Source organism: Nicotiana tabacum, chromosome 10, assembly GCF_000715075.1.
Source record: "Nicotiana tabacum cultivar K326 chromosome 10, ASM71507v2, whole genome shotgun sequence".
In the NCBI taxonomy this organism is placed as follows: domain Eukaryota; kingdom Viridiplantae; phylum Streptophyta; class Magnoliopsida; order Solanales; family Solanaceae; genus Nicotiana; species Nicotiana tabacum.
In genome coordinates, this window is record NC_134089.1 from 75,284,836 (window position 1) to 75,305,877 (window position 21,042).

Sequence of the window (21,042 nt, forward strand, 5' to 3'; positions counted from 1 at the left end):
TTCATGACATAGACGTTGTTTTGCTGTTGTGATTTTCTTTTTTTTTTCTCTTTTTGCTTTCTTTTTCTCTTCTTGTTGTTTTATTATTTTCTTTTCTTCTTGTTTTTTTTCTTTTTTTTTCTCTCTCTCTTTTTTCTTTTCTTCTTTTCTTTCTCTTTTCATTCTTCTCTTTTCTCTCTTTTCCTTTATTTATTTTTCACGCTTGCGTTTCTGATCTTTGCTACTGATTCCAAAAGAGGGGTATGAAAGGAGGTAAATAAGGCTCAAGGGGATAACAAAGGACAAAGTGTTTAAATAGCAGAACGAAATGCCTTCATCATTCCAATCTTTAAAACAGGCCAAGTACAAAAATACAATTTAAGCAAAGAAATCATACATAATATCTCTTGACCGCATCGGAATTGATGGCCATTTCTACACATTTGCCTTCTATGTTTGTTAAATACAAAGCACCATTGGACAACACTCTCGTCACGATGAACATCCCCTGCCAATTTGGGGCGAACTTGCATTTTGCTTCAGCTTGATGAGGAAGGGTACGCTTCAAAACTAACTGACCCACTTCAAACTTCCGTGGACACGCCTTCTTGTTATATGCTCTTGCCATTCTCTGTTGATACAACTGACCATGACAAACTGCTACTAATCTTTTCTCATCAATCAAACTCAGTTGCTCCATGCGGGTTTTGACCCATTCATCATCATCAATTCCGGCCTCAGCGACAATCCGAAGGGACGGGATTTCAACTTCCGCGAGTATTACTGCTTCAGTGTCATATACTAACAAATAAGGAGTTGCCCCTACTGAAGTACGAATAGTAGTGCGATAACCCAATAATGCAAAAGGCAACTTCTCATGCCATTTCCTAGAACCTTCCACCATTTTCCGAAGTATATTCTTTATGTTCTTGTTGGCTGCCTCGACTGCTCCATTCACCTTGGGGCGATATGGGGTGGAATTGCGATGTGTAATCTTGAACTGTTGACATACCTCTTTCATCAGATGACTATTAAGATTAGCCCCATTGTATGTATGATCACGTTTGGTATCCTAAACCGACAAATGATATTTGAGTGCACAAAATCAACCACCGCTTTCTTGGTTACAGAATTGAATGTTTTAGCCTCTACCCACTTGGTAAAATAGTCGATGGCCACTAGAATGAACCTGTGCCCATTTGATGCCGACTGGTCAATTGGCCCAATGACATCCATGCCCCATGCAACAAAAGGCCATGGTGCAGACATTGTGTGCAATTCAGATAGTGGAGAATGAATCAAATCTCCATGCACTTGGCACTGATGATACTTGCGTACAAAGCTTATACAATCTCGCTCCATAGTGAGCCAGTAATAACATGCTCGAAGAATCTTCTTTGCCAGCACGTATCCACTCATATGCGGTCTACAAACTCCGGAATGTACTTCGGTCATGATAGTTGTGGCCTGTCTGGCATCTATGCATCTCAACAGTCCAAGATCAGGAGTTTTTTTGTATAAAACCCCTCCACTGAAGAAAAATCCGCTTGCCAACCGCCGAATTGTTCTCTTTTGATCACCTGTGGCCTGTACTGGATACACCCCCATCCTGATATATTCCTTGATATCATGGAACCAAGGCTCACCATCAAGCTCTTCTTCCGCCACATTACAGTAAGCATGCTGATCATGGACCTGAATGTGCAAAGTGTCCACATAAGCCTTATCCGGATGATGTAACATTGATGTCAAGGTAGCCAAAGCATCATCATCCTCATTATGGATCCTTGGAATATGCCTGAACTCTACTGCCCGAAACCATTGACAAAGATCATGTAAACATTGTCGGTACAGTATGAGTTTTAAATCACGTGTTTCCCATTCCCCTTGAATCTGGTGCACCAGAAGGTCCGAGTCCCCCAAGACCAAAACTTCCTAGACACCCATGTCTGTAGCTAACCTCAAGCCCAAAATGCATGCCTCATATTCAGCCATGTTGTTAGTACAGTAGAAACGAAGCTGAGCCGTAACAGGGTAGTGATGTCCTGTTTCAAAAATCAATACAGCTCCTATCCCAACGCCTTTCATGTTAGCAGCTCCATCAAAGAAAAGTTTTCAACCTGGCTCTCCAACTTGTTACAACTCATCAAGGTGCATTACCTCTTTATTAGGGAAGTAAGTCTTCAAAGGCTCATATTCCTCATCCACTGGGTTTTCAGCCAAATGGTCGGCCAATGCCTGGGCTTTCATCTCAGTCCGGGTCACATAGACGATGTGAAATTCTGTGAGCAATATCTTCCACTTTGCGAGCCTCCCTGTAGGCATAAGCTTCTGAAAGATATACTTTAATGGATCCAAATGAGAGATGATGTAAGTAGTGTAAAATGACAAATAATGCTTCAGCTTTTGTGCCACCCAAGTTAGGGTGCTACATGTCCTTTCTAGGTGAGTGTACTTAACCTCGTAAGATGTGAACTTCTTGCTGAGGTAATAGATGGCCTGCTCTTTCCTGCCGGTGATATCATATAACCCAACACGCAACCAAACTAATTATCCAAAACCGTCAAATACAAAATCAAAGGTCTCCTAGGTTCTGGTAGCACCAACACAGGTGGGTTTGACAAATACCCCTTTATCTTATCAAATGCTTCTTGACACTCATCTATCCACTTAACCGCACCATCTTTCTTCAATAGTTTGAAGATAGGCTCACCAGTAGTTGTAAGCTGAGCAATAAACCTGCTGATGTAATTCAACATACCTAATAGACTCATCACTTCAGTTTTGTTCCTTGGAGGTGGCAATTCTTGGATAGCTTTAATCTTTAACGGGTCCAATTCAATACCTCAGCTACTAACTATGAATCCTAACAATTTTCTAGATGGAATACTAAATGCGCATTTTGCAGGATTGAGCTTAAGATTGTACCTGCGAAGCCTTTGGAAGAACTTTCTCAAATCCTTGACATGGTCAGACTGCTTTCTAGTTATGATCACATCATCCACATAAACCTCGATCTCCTTGTGTATCATGTCATGGAATATGGTTGTCATTGCCCTCATGTAAGTTGCCCCATCATTTTTCAAACTGAAAGGCATGACCCTGTAGCAGTATGTTCCCCATGGCGTGATGAATGTTGTCTTCTCTGCATCTTCCTCATCAATTAGGATCTGATGATAGCCCGCATAGCAATCCACAAAGGACCCAATCTCATGTTTGGCGCAATTGTCAATGAGAATGTGGATATTTTGCAGTGGAAAGTTGTCCTTGGGGCTCGCCTTGTTGAGATCATGGTAATCAACACACACCCTGGTCTTGCCATCCTTCTTTGGCACAGGTACTACATTGGCTAACCAAGTGGGATACCGAGTGACCCGAATGACCTTTGCCTCAAATTGCTTTGTGACCTCTTCTTTAATCTTTACACTCATGTATGTTTTAAACTTCCTCAACTTCTGCTTGATAGGAGGGAATGCCGAGTCAGTGGGCAAATCAAAGCAAACTATCAAAACTCCTTTCTGGTAGGGAGAGGAGTAGCTTCCCAATTGTTAATCTTTGCACTGGGCCCAACAAATTGAACATCCGCCTTGCTAAAACCCTCTCCAGCTTCCACCATGTTCACCTCGTCGAATAATTTCTCAAACCTTTCAAGCAACTCCTTATCAGGACCAACCACAGAACTGGGAACTGTTGTTGCTGGGCGTTTCTTGGTGTCGGGCCTGACAAATGATCTGGAGATACGTGGGATGGGCTTTGGGAGGACCCATGCCTTCTGTTTCAACTTTCTAGCTCTTTTTATGTCCGCAACTGTGGTCTTGAACCCCAAACCAAATGTATCCAAGTTTTTGGGGAGAGACACTGGTTGTACGATACCTTGCAGAGATGCACCCAAACCCTTGCCCGGTACAAAACCATTTTTCAACATTTCAACGGCTACCATGACTAATGCAGCAGCTACCCTCGGCGTTGGAACGCATTTCTCTTCTGAAATTTTCTCTACCGACACCGTTTCAAAAACCTGATAAACCCATGGCCCCTTGTCGTCTTCAAACTCTATGAACGAAACAATAGCATCACTGTGGGCACACAAATTATCCTCGTCGTGCACAATAATTTCCTGTCTATCCCATTCAAACTTGACCATTTGATGCAGAGTAGAAGGGACCGCTTTTACAGCATGAATCCAGGGTCAACCTAACAGCAGATTGTAAGAAACAGCCACATCGAGCACCTGGAACTCCATGGTAAAATTCAACTAGACCTATAGTAAGCTCAAGCACTATGTCCCCTACTGAATATTTCCCTCCACCGTCGAATCCCCAAACGCAAATATTGTTCTTGTGAATTCTGTCATCATACACCTTCAATTTGTTCAGAGTGGAGAGAGGGCAAATGTTTGCACTGGAATCATTGTCGACCAGTACCCGGGTAACCACGGAATCTTTGCATTTCACCGTGAGATAGAGGGCTCTATTGTGCTCAGTACCTCCACGGGCAACTCATCATCAGAAAAAGCGACTTTGTTTACCTTAAATATCTTGTTAGCTACCTTTTCCAAGTGGTTTACTGAGATTTTGTCAGGAACGTGGGCCACATTCAGGATCTTCATTAAAGCCCGCCGGTGCTCGTCTAAATGGATCAATAATGACAATAGTGAAATCTGAGCCGGTGTCTTCCTCAACTACTCCACAATGGAATAGTCCTGCACTTTCATCTTTCTCAAGAATTCTTCTGTTTCTTCCTCGGTCACAGCTTTCTTCACTAGCACCGGGTTGGCTTTGGAGATCTTAGCTTTTCTCAACTCTTCGGGGGCAAAGCATCTCCCCTATCGAGTCAAACCATGGGTCTCACAAACTTCTTCTTTAACCTCTTTCCCCTTGTAAGTCACTGTCACTCATTCATAATTCCACGGGATCGCCTTGTTGTTGACTATCGGTAATTGAGTTACCGGCTTGATAATGACAGGGTCTGTGCGGGCACCCTCCACAATTACAACAGGCTTGTTCGCCACTCCTCGCACAACTACTTTTTCTCTTTCTTGTTTTATTGCCACATCACTTGGGGTCCCCTTCTTGGCTACTACAGATGGTTCACTGTTTGCCCCGCTCAACCGGATCACTGATTTCTCACTTGGTGGCTTTTCAACCGGCTTGACTTCACTGGACTGAATCATCTTGACGGTCTGTGAAGGCTTCTTGGGCTCCCCTCCCATATGCACTATCTCGATCATATTTGTCTCAGGATAGGCCGACAACGGATTCTGGTTGATATTGGATGCCTCCGGAGCTTGGACCTTAATCCGATTAGTATCAATGAGCTCTTGAATAGTTGTTTTCAATTTCCATCACTTCTCTATGTCGTGCCCCGGAGCACCAGAACAATATTCGTAACTCACAAAGTGATTAAGGTTCCTCGGATGAGGATTTGGCAGTTTTGGCTCGATCGGACTCAGCATACCCAATTGTCGCAACCTGTGGAACAAACTAGTATAGGATTCTCCCAGTGGAGTGAAGGTTTTCTTCTTTTGCAACCTCTCATTCTTAAATGCTTGGTTGGGCCAGAAACTTGATCTAGGAGAGTTTCGGTAGGCTCTTGGGGGTGGATAGGCATTTTGTGGAGCTGGGTATTTATTTTGTGGGACTGGCGCACGCCATTGTGTGTGGGCCAGAGGTTGGCTGTATGTTTGGGCATGGTGGACAGAAAAATAGGGGTCTAGTGGTGGGTAGTAGTGTTGGGGTGGATTATATGGGGTATTAGGGTAGGTTTGGTGGTGGGGTCGAGGCTAGTTATAGTAATGTGATGGGTCCCTAGGTCCGAACCAAGCTCCTGAATCGATCGTTGCTACATCATCTTTCTTCTTCTTTCCAATTACTCCCCTAGTTCCGCTTTGAATGGCCTGGTTGATTGCCTTAATAGCCGAATAACTCATGATTTTGTTTGTCTTGAGCCCTTCTTCTACCATACCGCCCATCTTTACCAGGACATTGAAGGACTTACCTATAGCTGATACCAGATGACCATAATAAGTAGGTTCTAGGGCCTGCAGAAAATAATCCACCATTTCACTTTCTTTCATTGGAGGGTCAACCCTTGCTGCCTGTTCTCTCCATCTAAAACCATACTCCCTGAAGTTTCGTCAAAGACAGACGATCCGGAATAATTTTGAGATTGTACTGGAAGTGGCAAGCAAATGCCTAGGCTAGATCATCCCATGTGTACCATCTTCCGTGATACTGCCAAGTGTACCACTCCAGCGCCGAACCACTCAGACTTTGACTGAAATATGCCATTAGCAACTCATCTTTCCCGCCAGCTCCCCTCATTTTGCTACAGAAACCTCTCAAATGCGTTACTGGATCACCGTGCTCATCATACAAATCAAACTTAGGCATCTTAAACCCTTCCAGCAATTGCACATCAGGAAATAGACATAGATCTTTCTAAGCCACACTTACTTGACCTCCCAACCCCCGCATGTCTCTAAATGACTGTTCCAGGCTTTTAACTTTCCTGAACATCTCCTCCTGTTCAGGATTTTTAGATGGTTTTTCAGTTTCCGTAGGGAGGTCAAAATGAGGAGTGTAGGAATAGGGTTCTGGAACCTTGAAAGTGGGATCCGGGGGGTAATACTGGTTGTCGTGAGTCTGGACAGAGGCTCACTAGAGGATCGGTGTAATGCAGCAAGTGGGGGTGCCACAAAAACAGGAGTGATTGGTAGAGGAGGGTACGAGACTTGTTTGGGTGGTGGAGCTTGTGATGTGTGGGAAGTGGTGTCGTGGCATTGTTGGTAGAGGGGAAAGGCCGGAGATGAGTTCACAGTGGGAGGTTCCTGGGTCTGAGCCAATGGCGGGATAAAAGCAGGGTTAGCGGGGAAAAATGGCGTTGGGTGCCTTTTTTCCCATGCTTTGTACATTTCAGCCATTTGCTGCTTCAGCTTATACAACTCATCTTTCAGATTAACCACCGATTCTTCCACCTCTTTTGACGGATCAACAATACTTGCCTCAAGTTCCTGGTTGGCCATGTTCAGCTTGTTTTTGGACCGAGTGTTGTAGAAGTGAGTTGCCAGAATGCCAATCAAACTAACCACCTGCTTGAACTGAATTTCATCAATAACAAATTTGTTAGCGATTAGAGCTTTAATAGATAGGCAACCGCACATTTGAGGAGTGAATGCACCTAAGCAGTTAACCGTTTCTATTATGCATTTGATCAGTTGCTTGCGTCATCCCGACTTTTCCTTATTTCCATTTGCAACTTCTCTTTTCTCTCTCTTGTTTTCTTTTTTTTTTCTTTTTCGTTATTGCCTTCCCTTGCTTGATTTCCCTTTGTTTTATTTTCTCATTTCCCTCTATTGTTTTGTCATTGTTTCCTTCTCACGGTTTCTTATTTTCTCTCTTCCTTTTCGTTTCGCTCTTATTTTTCCTCATTTTTTCTTTTCCTCATCTTTTTTTACCACTCTTTTTTTCTTTATTTTGGTTATGGTCGAATCCTATGGAGATTGCCTACGTATCATGACCCCGCATGAATCAGACCAAGCGTAGTTCTAGGGGATAAGTGTAAAAATAAAATATTTTGGGATTTTTAGATTTTCATAAAAAGAAAATGCTTTGATTACAACGACTCAAAAACTAACAGACTCAAAAGACACTAACAGACTTTGATGAAAAGATGAAACTACAGAATCAAAACAAACTGACAGACTCCAACAGAAAGATGAAAATACAGACTCGAAAACAGACTAACAGACTTCAATGGAAATTACGAATACATCAATGCCTCAACTGCTCCTGGGGCCCGCAGGACATCATTCGGTCTCTCCACGGGCCTACACGCTAAATCCCTTTGGATGTGGTAAAGATCTTCCGTTATCTGGCAGACAAAGGTCATCACGGTGGCAAAGAACATAAATCTGGTCATATCCTCACAACTACTACACTTCATCGCGATGTAGTCGGCGATCCTTCTGACTCTCTCTCTTATGACACCCTTTTCTTGCAACAAACGCCCAATCTGCTGGGCCCTGGCTTCCAAAGTTTGTTCGGCTACATGATTTTGTTCTTGAAGTTGTTGCAAATCTCTTTCTAATTGTGTCATCGCTGCGTAACAATGTTCCCTTTCCTCCTTAAAGTCTTTTGCTTGCTTGATCATTTTGTTCTCAAAGATGGTAACCCTTATCTTCAACCCCACAATCTCATTTTCATATTTCTCTTTTAACTGTTTAACCAGGCGCGCTCGTTGTTCTACATTCTTAGCCAATTTTGTTCGAGCCCTGGCTAGTTCACCCTCTACTTTGTTCAAATCAAAACCATACTCATCCACCTTCTACCTAAGATTCTTTATAAGTTTTTCAGGTTTTGTACTTTTGGCGGAATTTTCAGCTTTGTTTTCATTTCTCGAATCTGGGCTCGAAGGGCCTCATTTTCCTTGGCTAGCTTTTTCTTTTCACCCTCATCCGCCGCGGCTTGCAAACCATTCTCGAATTGGAGATCTCTGACTTGCTTTTACAGCTTTCCTATTGTGGCCATGTACTCATTCTCTTTGGCCAACCAAGACCACTATTCTTGTGACGCCTCATCAAATTCCTGAATGTGAGTCTTTTTGGCTGGTCTTTCAGGTTCAGCCCTTGTGGCATTCTTCTTTCTATACCAGGCAAGATAGGCGGGTGAGACCTCGCCTCTAGATAGGTCATGCACTCGAGTGTTTGCTGTCAAATACTGGCACTCGTTCCAAATAGAACGAACTACTTCTTCATGAAATTGGCCGTCGGAGCTAGCCTCGACCGCATAAACACTAAGATTTTCATCTGGGTGCATCACCTGACATCTTCCCAACTGTCTCATCGCCCGATATGGAGCATAAAGCTGAATTCCTCAAAAACCCATTAGGAGGAAGTAAGGACCAATGGCGGGCATATACACAATTTCTTCAACCGGAAGCCAACCCAGTGTCCATTCTATTTTCCCCGCAGTGATGGAGCGCAAGCGGGATACCCAATCTCCAAACCCTTCTGGTAACTTGAACCCTGAAATCCTTGTGTCGAACTCTTCAATGCAACTTTTCTATGCGGACCCATAACTCATATACTGGGGGCGGTGACACAGGTGTTCGATCATCCACATCTGTAATAGCAAATAGCATCCCTCGAAGAAATCTGCCCCAGCCTTACAAGCTGTGAGATCTTGGTATATCTCAGATACTATCATAGGGGCAAGGGTGCTCTTGGCGTTGGTAATCAAGACTTTGACTACTCCAGCCACCCGCAGATCGATATTCCCATCTTTCCGGGGAAACACCACGAGCCCTAAGAAAGCTACCATAAAAGCGAAACGCCTATGCTCATCCCATTTTGTTGGTTCCCTTTGCTACAAACCCCGCTTTCCGGGTTGTTGAATCCTCCTACATGCATGTACCTCTGGTATATAAAACGTAGAGTGGAAAAACCATCCTCCAACTCGGAGTACGGGACTCCCTTGCTTATTTTTAACAAATCCATGAATTTGTGAGAGTTAACGGCTCTTGGAGCGATCAGATACTTATGGCTCAGACATTCAGTACTTCCCATATAACCTGCTATCTCTTCCAAGGTGGGCGTGAGTTCAAAATCCGAGAAATGCAAGACGTTGTAAGCTGGGTCCCAAAACGTAACCAACGCCTTTATGATGTATCCTCTAGGCCTTATCTTCAACAACTCGGTGAGGCCTCCCAGATGTAGATTGACCTTATCTTGCTTTGATTTACCCAGATCCCCCCACCACATATGCAACTCCAAAGGGATATTGTTTATGACTGTTATTGGCAAACTTTGACACGTGTTCATTCTGCATATTTATTAGGGTGATTAAGCAAAATCAAGACTCATTTGACTCAAAAACAAAGTTAACACTATTTTTCTCTCTTTTCTTTTCAAATTTTCATTTCAAAAATAAAACCCGGTTTTGCAAATACGGCCTTTTAGCACTTCCGGGGGGAAGAATTTAAGGTTGTGCTTGCTAATCGGTCAAAATGTCAAAAAAAAAAAAGACCAAAGGTGGCTGTTCTTGCAAAAACAGCCTTTCGACGCCCTTTTGGGGACATTTGGCGATTTTCGACAATAATGGTTTCACCTTACTTATTTCCAACAAAGTAAGGAAATTTTGATGCCTTTTGGGCTATTTTTGCAAAACGGAAGTTGGACCCGATAGGGGTTGCCTACGTATCCCACATCCGGTGAGAATCAAACTGGCATAGTTCGGGAAATTTAAAACAAAAACCAACTTTTTTTTCTTTTTTCTTTTTTTCAAAATAAAACAAAAGTTTTTTTTTTCAAAATTTCGGCAGAGTTTCAGTATATTTTGGGACATCAGTTTTTCAAAAACAAGCAATTATATCTCTTGGCCCTCACATTGACTTTCCTTCTCTCACCTTTTCCCTATAAGCCGGTCAACATGCAAATCCGAAGCAAATGAATGCACAAATAGCAAGTAGGATGCATCAGGATGGTCTTTTCATTTCGGGCACACTTGTCCTAGACAAACCTAACCCCTGTGTTGAGTCTCCAAAGTCAAATGCACATGATGCAGATAAGCATTCCTACTAGGGATCCGGCATGAGGCTGAGTTATTCTAGGTTTAAAACCTGGGTGTATTGTTCTAGACCTGGCTTACCCGAGCGGACAACTCGAGCCAAGGGAGGGCTGTGTACCGGTAACCAAAAGATCATCCGGCTTTGGAACTTGTCCGAACCTCGTTCTATTTAGGACATGACACTAATAGAAAGAAGTCACGAACAACGTTCACTCCTCGGGATAGAGAAGAGAGGGGTTTCGTAACAGTTTATATATAGAGTTTAGATAATATCAAAGCGGTAAAAAGCAACATTTAGCACATTAGGCCCAAACATGTAATAAAATCAGATAATAAATAAAGCCAAAAATAACAATTCATCTAAGCTCGAATTCTGAACCCTGAACCAGAGATTCTGGGTTCGGTCCCCAGCAGAGTCGCCAGAGCTGTCACACCTCCTTTTTACACCCCCCGGAAGGGAGTATAAGGGAGTTTTTCCAATTAAAGGACAATCGAAATGGGATTTATTATTAAAAGATTTAGAGTCGCCACTTGGGATAGTTTACGGTGTCCCATGTCACCGGTTCAAATCCCGAATCGAAGACAAGATTGACTCTGTATTACAGTCCGCGAACACAGAAATCCGGGTAAGGAATTCTGTTAACCCAGGAGAAGGTGTTAGGCATTCCCGAGTTCCGTGGTTCTAGCACGGTCGCTCAATTGTTATAATTGGCCTATTATCTTATTTTAATACATGTTTTAGCCTATGGTGCAATTTTAACGTTGTAACCTCTTTTATTTAAAGGAAAATTGCAACGTCATTTAAAATACGTCTCGTACCACGTCACATAAATGCACCCACGGCTCTCGATATATTTTATCTAACATTGATAAGATTTGAATTTGGGTCACATAAATGCGCACCCGAGTTTAGGAAGATAAGTTATTAAAATAACGCGCCTAAAGCAACTACGCATTTGCAACTTTGCGAGGGCCATGAAAATTTGCTAAATGGCACGCCTTGATTATTAAGGGGCTTGGTTAACTGAAAAAAATATATAAGAAATTCTCGACTCAATTTCAAGAGACCAGATTTAACGACTTCTAGCGATGGAACACTGAGCCAGTTATTAGAGCAAATTGGGCCCGTTAATGGCTATCAGCGAGATAGTATTCATGAGACAAAGCCTGTCGTGTCTTTTACCAAATGTTTTTGAAGTTCTGGGCCCAGATCGAGCCCAAATTTAACAAGAAAAAAGGGCATTAACCCATATTGTCCAACGGTCGAATCCCTGTGAGCCCAAACCAATTTAACTATAGACAATAGGCTCCAAATTACTATGCCAATTCAGAATGTCAATCAACTGATACAACAGGGAACATGAAATTGATTTTTGCAAATTTAAACTTCTAATTTTCAAAAGATCAGACACCTACTACCTACCTACCTTTTCTAATTTAATTATACCAACACGACATGACTAGATAACATTATAAATAAAATAACTCAATATTAAACAATCAGACAAGCATGCTTGATTCAGCTTTTAACTAGTTTTAAAGGGCAATTTCAAGATCTTTAAACTTTGAGATTAACAATTGCAAATCCCCAAAACTAACTCGACAGATCACTAAGAAGATGGATTTTAACCCCAAAAACATCTCACCGGTAGGTCAACATGAACTTACAACCATTATTCAACATTTAAATAGATGCAAAAATGGAAATTGATGTTAGAACAGAACTAGTCATCAGCAAAAAACACAAAACAAAATCCACAACATGTGAATTAAATCTCTCCTTGCCATATTTTAACAGTCATTCCTACACTATCTGATTCGAACTCATTCATATCAAGGGGCTAAAACTCATAGTTCACCCAACATTATAAAGAACACTTACAACTAAACAAGGAGGATCAAATATAATTAAAAAACTAAGTTAATTACAAAATCTGATTCTATTCTCAACATTGTAAAACTCCTTCATTCAAACAACTTGTCATTCATTCATATAATCTCTTGTTCTCCCATTCCACATATCAAGGAGAAGGGAAATACCTGGTAAGCAAAACAAAATAGAAAATGAAGGATCAGCAGTGATCAATAACAGCTAGCCCAGATTCAACCAGTCAACATAGTGAGATCAGCTCAAAAATTCAATGCAACAGTAAACCCATAACAAAGCTTTTTCCGGAATTTTTCAAAACACAACTTCAGTCCATTTCAAACCCCAAGGCGAGAAACTATGATTTTCAAAAGTTTTGTTCACCAAATGAAATCAGACGACTCCAAAAATGAGCAGAATTTTAACAATTTTCTAAACAAATATTGTGAGGAATTCAAAATTTTCTAAAAAAATAACTCAGTCGTTTCAAAAAAAAATTGATTTTTTTTTCTCTTCCAAAATCTGCCTTGAATAACAAGGTAGAGTGCCTTTATAGGCAAGGAAGTAGGGCAGCACTTAGGAATTAATTTTTTGCACTTTAGCCCTTTTTAAATTTTAATTATAGCCTAGATATCCCTATTCAACTATCAGATTTTCCTATTATGTCCCTACCCCAGCTTCTAGGAAACTTCCATTTCAGTTATACCAAAATTCCCCTAAGCAGACTACCCAAATTACCCCTCAATGCCATGTTAATTACCCTAAAAAATCTCATGGATCATGGGTCAAATTAACCTAATAATTAAACCAAACCTGGGCTCAAAATCAACTCGAATCCCTTCTCCATTTGGGCTCTCGGATTTTCAGAAACCAAATCAACATTGGAAGCTCAAAATTCTTGAATATTCAATTACAGATTCTTAAAAACTCTAAAAATTCGGGCCCAACAGAAGCAAAATTCTAACACATCTGGACTTAGCACCAGAACACAATTAAACACAACCTAAAACTAACATGCGAAATAAAAAATAAAAGAAAGAGTAGAAGATAGAAGAGAATAGAAATTAAATATCAAGAAGCAAAGAACAATACCTAAAGAGTCCCGGACCAGTAAACACTTGAGAAGAAACTTCAAATCTTCAAATCTCCAGTTGATTTTGATATTAATCGTGTGTTCTTACAAAGAACACACGAATAAAGTCAAATTAGGCCTTGAATTTTCAAGAAATCTCGAATCAGGGGGTTTTTGGGATTTTAGGGTTCAGATCTTTGATCTACTATTCGAGAGGTTCTGGGATGATTCGAAGGAAACTGGCTACGGATTTGGCATGAGAGGGTCCTGGGAGTTGTGTGGTGTTAATTTGGAGTCATTTGGGACCGGCGCCGCCGGCAACCAGTGGTGGAAACTAGGGCGGCGTCCCTAGGTTTTGGTTGGAGACGAAGAGACTGAAGGGGTTCTAAGGGGGGAGGGTCCGTTTTAGACAGTTATATACGGAGAGTGGGCGAGTTGGGGTCCGTTGGATCAAAGAATATCGACGGTCTGGATTGAAGCTAACATTAACGGTGTCGTTTTGGGTTGATAGGTGGGGAACCAGTTGGGGCGTGGATTTGGGCCGAATCTTGAACTGGTCTGGGGGGGGAAATTATTTGGGCTGTGACAAAATGGCCCAAAATCAACAGCCTTTTTTATTCTCTTTCTTTTTCTTTTCAATTTCAATTGTTTTCTTCCTCCTTTTTTCTTTCCAAATTAATTAACAAATCAAATTAACTCTTAAAAATAAAATAATTCACCAAATTAAGCTAATTACTCAACGGCTTTCCCCGTGTTTGTTTCTGCTGTTGTGCATTGTTGGGGGGAATTATTGGGAGTTTCGGAGAGTTTTTGGACAAGTAGTCCCTAAATGAGAGCTTAACTTTTGGAAATTTAAATGTAGCCAGAACAGTATAAAGATGTCTTCGGAATAGAATTCTGATGGCTCCGTTATCTCTGTTGGGGGATTTCGGGTTTAGAAACATGTTCGGATTGTGTTTTGGAGGTCCGAAGCTAATTTAGGCTTGAAATGCCGAAAGTTGAATTTTTGAAGTTTCCGGTTCGATTGTGAGATTTTAATCCGAGGGTCGGAATGGAATTCCGGAAGTTGGAGTAGATCCGTATTGTTGAATGTGACGTGTGTGCAAAATTTCAAGTCATTCAGACGAGGTTTGATAGACCTTTTGATCAAAAGCGTATTTTGAAAGTTTTGAAGTTCTTAGGCTTGAATCCGATGCTAAATTGGTGTTTTGATGTTGTTTTGAGCATTCCGAAGATTGTAACAAGTTTAAATGATGTTTTAGGATTGGTTGGCATGTTTAGTTGGGGTCCCGGGGTCCTCGAGTGTGTTTCGGATGCTCAACGGGGCATTTTGAAACTTGTTGGAATTGTAGAAAAACTGCAGTAGCCCAATTCTGGTTTCCTTCTTCGCGTTCGCGAGTAGGGTCTCGCGTTCGCGAAGAGGAGCTGGGGCTGGGGGAGTTTTTGTGCTTTGCGTTCGCGAAGAGTCTCCCGCGTTCACGAAGCTAGGAAGTTTTATACCTACGCGTTCGCGATGGTGTTCCTGCGTTCGCGTAGGAGGAGAAGGTTTTGCATCGCGTTCGCATCATGAGTATTGCGTTTGCGATGAAGGAATCTGGACCCAAGAGAATTGTGCTTCGCGAACGCGAGGGGCGTTCCGCGTTCGCGAAGAAGGAATATCTGGGCAGTATTTAAATAGCTCATGCGCGACCCTTCTTCATTTTTTCACCATTGTTTAACGGGATTGAAGCTTTTGAGGGTGATTTTTGAGGAAACCAAAGGGGAATCACTTGGATGTAACATTTTCGACTTCATAACACGTTTATATGTGATTAAAGGTCTAATTAGTGGTGAAAATTTTGGGGAAAATGGGCAATTAGGTCTAGAGATTAAAATACCTTAAAATTGGTATTTGAGGGGTCAATTGAACTCCGATTTCAGTGTTCTTGTTATGTATAGACTCGTGAGAGTATGAGAATTCAGAAAATATAAATTTCACCAAATTCCGAGATGTGGGCCCGAGGGGCATTTTGGTCATTTTACCTAATTTCACGTATTAGCTTAGAAGTTATTTGTAAAATCAGTTACTTGAAGTGTTATTTATATTATGCAATTGAATTGAATAGATTTGGGTCATTTGGAGTCGAGTACTCGTGGCAAGAACGTAGTTACGGGTTGACATTTGAGCCGGTTCGAGGTAAGTGACTTGCCTAACCTTGTGTGGGGGACATTCCCCTTAGGATTTGGTATGGTGGTAGTTGAAATGCCTTGTACGTGAGGTGACGAGTGCGTACTTGTGCTAATTGTTAAAAAATCTTGTTTTCACTTAAGTAGCTTTAATTGTGTTTCCTTTTCTGCTTACTGTACTTGAAATTTAAATCTGCTGTTAGCTTAGAAAAGCATGATTAATTTACTTAATTGCTTTATTGCTTAAACTGTCGTAATTGTATTATGTGAAGCATGTTAAGTTGGAATTACCTATTTTACTTCGTACGAAATTTAGCTTAATTGATTATTCCTTGTGTGGTTGCTGTATGTTTTACTTTGGGACTACGGGACGGTATTCCGGGAGATCCCCTGCACGTATTTATGATTCGAGTTGAGGTGTAGGATACCAAGAGATCCATAGAACGTATATTGAGGATACCAAGAGATCTCTAGCATATATTGGGGATACCAAGAGATCCTCGGGATACCAAGAGATCCCTGGCATGTATTGAGGGTACTAAGAGATCACCGGTTATTATCTTTGTGAAGAGTGGCATTCTTGGTGATTGTTTTTGCCTCTGTTTCAGTTGTAGTTCTCCTTATTATCCTATATTAACTCTTACTGTTATCTTTCAACTGTACTGATTTATCTTATACTGTCACAATTTATATTTGCATTTAATCTCAGTAGAGCCCTAACATTCCTCGTCACTACCCGACCGAGGTTAGGCTTGCCTTTTACTGAGTATCGTTGTGGTGTACTCATGCCATTTCTGTGCATGTTTTTTATGTGCAGATCTAAGTACCTCCACTCAGACTCATCATGCTTGAGACGAGGTGCTTGTAGAGACTCCGAGGTATATCTGTCGCGTCCGCAGACCGAAGAGTCCCTTTCTACTCTCCCTTTTAAGTATTAGCCCTTCTGTATTTTTCTTTTCCTTTGTTAGATATTCTAGAGTTAGATACTTGTAGACATTCAAAGTCTTGTGATCATGAGATTCCGGATTTTGGGAAATGTATTTAGATCTCGAGAGTTGTTATTGTGTATGCCGAGCGACACTTTTAAATATTGTTTTATTTCACTAATTCATTTTTATTATTTCTTCCACAAATTGATTTATTTTTCGCATTGTTAGGCTCAACTAGTCGTAGAGAATAAGTGTCATCACGATGGTTCACGGAAGGCGAATCAGGGTCGTGACAACCATATACGGTACTGAGTGATTGAGCATGATGAGCAGAAAATGTGAGACAATAAGATTGATTACTCTGAGAGTGTGAGTACATGATTTCATCTCTGAGATACGTGACATTGACATGCACACATGACATATAGGCATAGAGATGCATTTTCCTCATGTTGTACGGTATCACGTCACTAATGACTTCTCACACATATTGATATATGGCCATAGAAAGGTATTTCACACTTACTATCTAGAAAGAAAATGAAACATTTTATTTATTGTGCAAAGGATTTTTGGAAAAAATTCATAGTTTTCAAACATATTCATATTTTCGGCAATTTCGGTAAAGGATTTGGTTTTCACTAACATACTTGAAAAGCAGAACTATTTTTTGAGAAACTATGAAAAAAAAACTGAGTATTTTATCTCTGAGGTACTTCTTTTATTACTTGCTTTGTGTTGTTATGAATTGTTGTTGGCTATTAGATGTTGGACCCGAGCTATATTCCAGCTCGTCACTATTTTCAACCTAAGGTTAGGTTTGTTACTTATTGAGTACATGGGGTCGGTTGTACTCATACTATACTTCTGCACCTTGCATGCAGATTTTGGCTATTGATGTTGTTGTGTTTGATAGGAGCTGGATTTGAAGATGTACTTGCGTTCTGGTTTTAGCTGCCTTTTGTTCATGGTAGCCTTAGATTCATAAAACTTGGTTTATGTACTTTTCAAACAGATGATGTATTTACTTCATACCAACTTTGTAAACTATATACTTAGAAACTCATGATTTGTACTACCAGTCCTTGGGAAGTGTATACAAGTTAAGTTATTTCATTTTTTATTTTCTCAGAAACATCTCATTGAATTAAATTGTTGTTAATTGGCTTACCTAGCGGGTTGGGTTAGGTGCCATCACGACTAGTTGGATTTTGGATCGTGACAGCGTTCACGTAAAGTCACTGCCAGCTCCCCCAGAACCTCACAAAGCTTTGCGTTCGCATTCGCGAAGGGTTAGCCCCCTCCACTTTGCGTTCGCGACCAATACTTCGCGTTCTTGAAGAGTAACTCCTCCCAAGTCCCAAGTTTCCCTTCGCGATCACGTGAGTAACTTCGCGATCGTGAAGCACAAAATACTAGACATCAGCATATATTTTAAACCATCAACTTCCTAAGTCCAAAATGGTCTGTAGCCTATCCGAAACTTACCAGAGTCCCTTGGTCTCCAAACCAAACATATACACAAGTGTAATAACATCATACAAACTTGCTCGTGTGATCAATACGCCTGAATAACACCTAGAATTACAAATCGAACATCAAAATGAATAAAATTTATTAAAAAACTTAAGAACTTCCAAATATACAATCTGACGTCCGAATCACGTCAAATCATCTTCGTTTTGCACCAAAATTTGTAGACAAGTCATAAATAGTGGAAATGAACCTATACCAAGTTCTGGAACCGAAATCTGAACTAGATAGCAACAAAGTCAGCAACCTACAGTCAAACATAGGAATTCTTTAAACCTTCAGGTTAATAGTTTTCAAGAAATTATGTCAAATCAAGTTATGGACTTCTGAATTCGATTTCGGGCTTACACCAAGTTCCAAATCACGATACGGATCCATCTGGACCGTTAGAATATTGATCCGAGTTCGTTTACATAAAATATTAACCGTAGACAACTCAAATTATTTTTAAGGTTAAAATTCACATTTTTTTCAATTTTTCATATAAATATTTTTTCAAAAATTGACACGAATTGCATACGCAAATTGTGAAAAACTAAACAGAGTTATTCGAAGTCTCCAAACATAAAAATAAAGGTTAAAATTAAAATTGACCTATGGGGTCATCACACGGAGTTAAGAATTTAGTGGCGAAGTTATGCTGGGCTAAAGAAGAAAAGCGGGGAGGGGGAGGGGGAGGGGGAGGGCGAGGGGGGGAGGCGAAGGCGACGATGTGTTCAATCATAGATTGGGAAACGTGATTGCCTAAACCTAAAGCCTTCAAATCGGATGTTTTTACAACTGACTATGCAATCATTGTGCTTCTTCTGTGACTGATTGACGTTAATTTCCCCTACCCTCTCTACTTCTCTTCTTTTGCATTGAGAAAAGCAAGAAAGAGGAGAAAGGACCTTTTTCCCCAATCACTTCGCTCTCTGGTCTGTGGTATGGTCAGATTGTGAGATGTCACAATTATCGCTCGTCCCCTTTACCCACTAATCTCTCTCATTCTATTCTTCCTCTATTTACGCTATCATATACTTCTGTCTTCTATCTCTTACTTATTATACATTTTTATCTTTTATTTTGATACCTCTATTTTTAACTGGATCTCTCAAATGTAAATTCAAGGTATAGAGTTGTTTTTTATATGAATATTTACCTCTGACGCGAGACTTTTCGGTACGATGTTGATAATTCAGATAACTAATACATCATACTTGGTATTATCCTATGTATTAGTAATGCATAGCAAACCATGACACTAATAATACCAAGGCTATTAATGCTTGCATTAGTATGTTTAAAGACAAAATTGTCCTTAAAGTCCTTTAAAGCTAGAGAATAAGGAGGACATTTTTGTAAACAACTATTTTTCTTAAAAATTATGCAATGCATTATAATTTTAATACACCACACCAAACAGTAGATAAGAAATAATATATGCACAACCAATGCTTGCATTACTAACACATACATTATTAATCCATGCATTACATATACACCTTATTCCGCATTATTCTTATACATCCTACCAAACCACCCCTAAGGATGGGAAACAAAAATACTTAGAGGTGATTTGGTGAAGTACATTACATAAAATAATGCATGCATTCATTTTGTGTATTAATAAAATTTTATTTGGTACACTCTTTCAATCTGTGTATAATTAGTACAAATATTAATTATACATCATATTTGGTATTATCATATATATAGCTAATGCATAGCAAACTATGGTATTAGCAATACCAAGACTATTATGCATGCATCAGCATGGTTAAAGGCCAGGTTATGCATAAAGTCCTTTAAAGCTAAAGAATATGAATGATATTTTTGTAAACAAATAATTTTATTAAAAATTATGCAATGAATTTTAATTTTTAATACACAACATCAAACCATGAATAGACAATAACCTTTGCATAACTAATGCTTGCATTAACTACTAACTCATGCATTACAAATCTATGCATTGCTAATACACATTATTCAATATTATTTTCATACAACCTACCAAACGATACATTAGTTTACAGTTGTGCATATGTCCAGCTCATCAGTCCTCCACTGTCCACTCCTTGTAAAAATAAAATATAGACACGCATTGCTAAATGAGTGTTTTAAATATCTTCCCGCTGCTTGATTATGAAAAAGATTTTACAAAGATGTAAATGTTGCAATTGTCTAAGTTACTCTTCTGATGTTTGAGTATTTGACGCCCACAAAGAAAAAAGATTGTGAGTTTTAGTGTGCGTTTGGACATAAGAATCGTAAAATTTCCAAAAAAAGTAAAAAAAAATATGAAAATGATATTTGAAAATTAGAGTTGTGTTTGAACATAAATATAATTTTGGAATTTTTTTTTTTTGAAATTTTCAAAGTAATCTGAGTGAAAATTTTGAAAAATAGTTTTTTGAAGTTTTTCAAATTTTTGAAAAATTTCAAAATTCATCTTCAAATGAAAATTAAAAATTTTATGGCCAAACACTAATTTAAAAAAAAAAAGTGAAAATTTTTCGAAAAAAAGTAAAAGAAGTCTTATGTCAAACGGGCTCTTAAATAGTAGTATAAAACAAGACAATCAACTTGAAATAGGTTTTTAAAAAAAATTGAGACAGGTGAAATTGAGGTATTTACATTATAGAATAATATAGACTTAGTAGGCGTTTGGACATAAGAATTGTAAAATTCAAAAAAATAGTGAAATATTTTTTCAAGTGAAAATGGTATTTGAAATTTAGAGTTGTGTTTGGACATAAATTTCAGTTTGAGTTGTTTTTGAATGTTTGTGAGTGAAAATTTTGAAAAATAGTTTTTTGTAGTTTTTCAAATTTTCGAAAATTTCCAAAATGCATCTTCAAGTGAAAATTGAAAATTTTATGAACAAACGTTGATTTCGAAAAAAAAGTGAATTTTTTTTTGGAAAAATCTTCCATCAAATTTTATGTC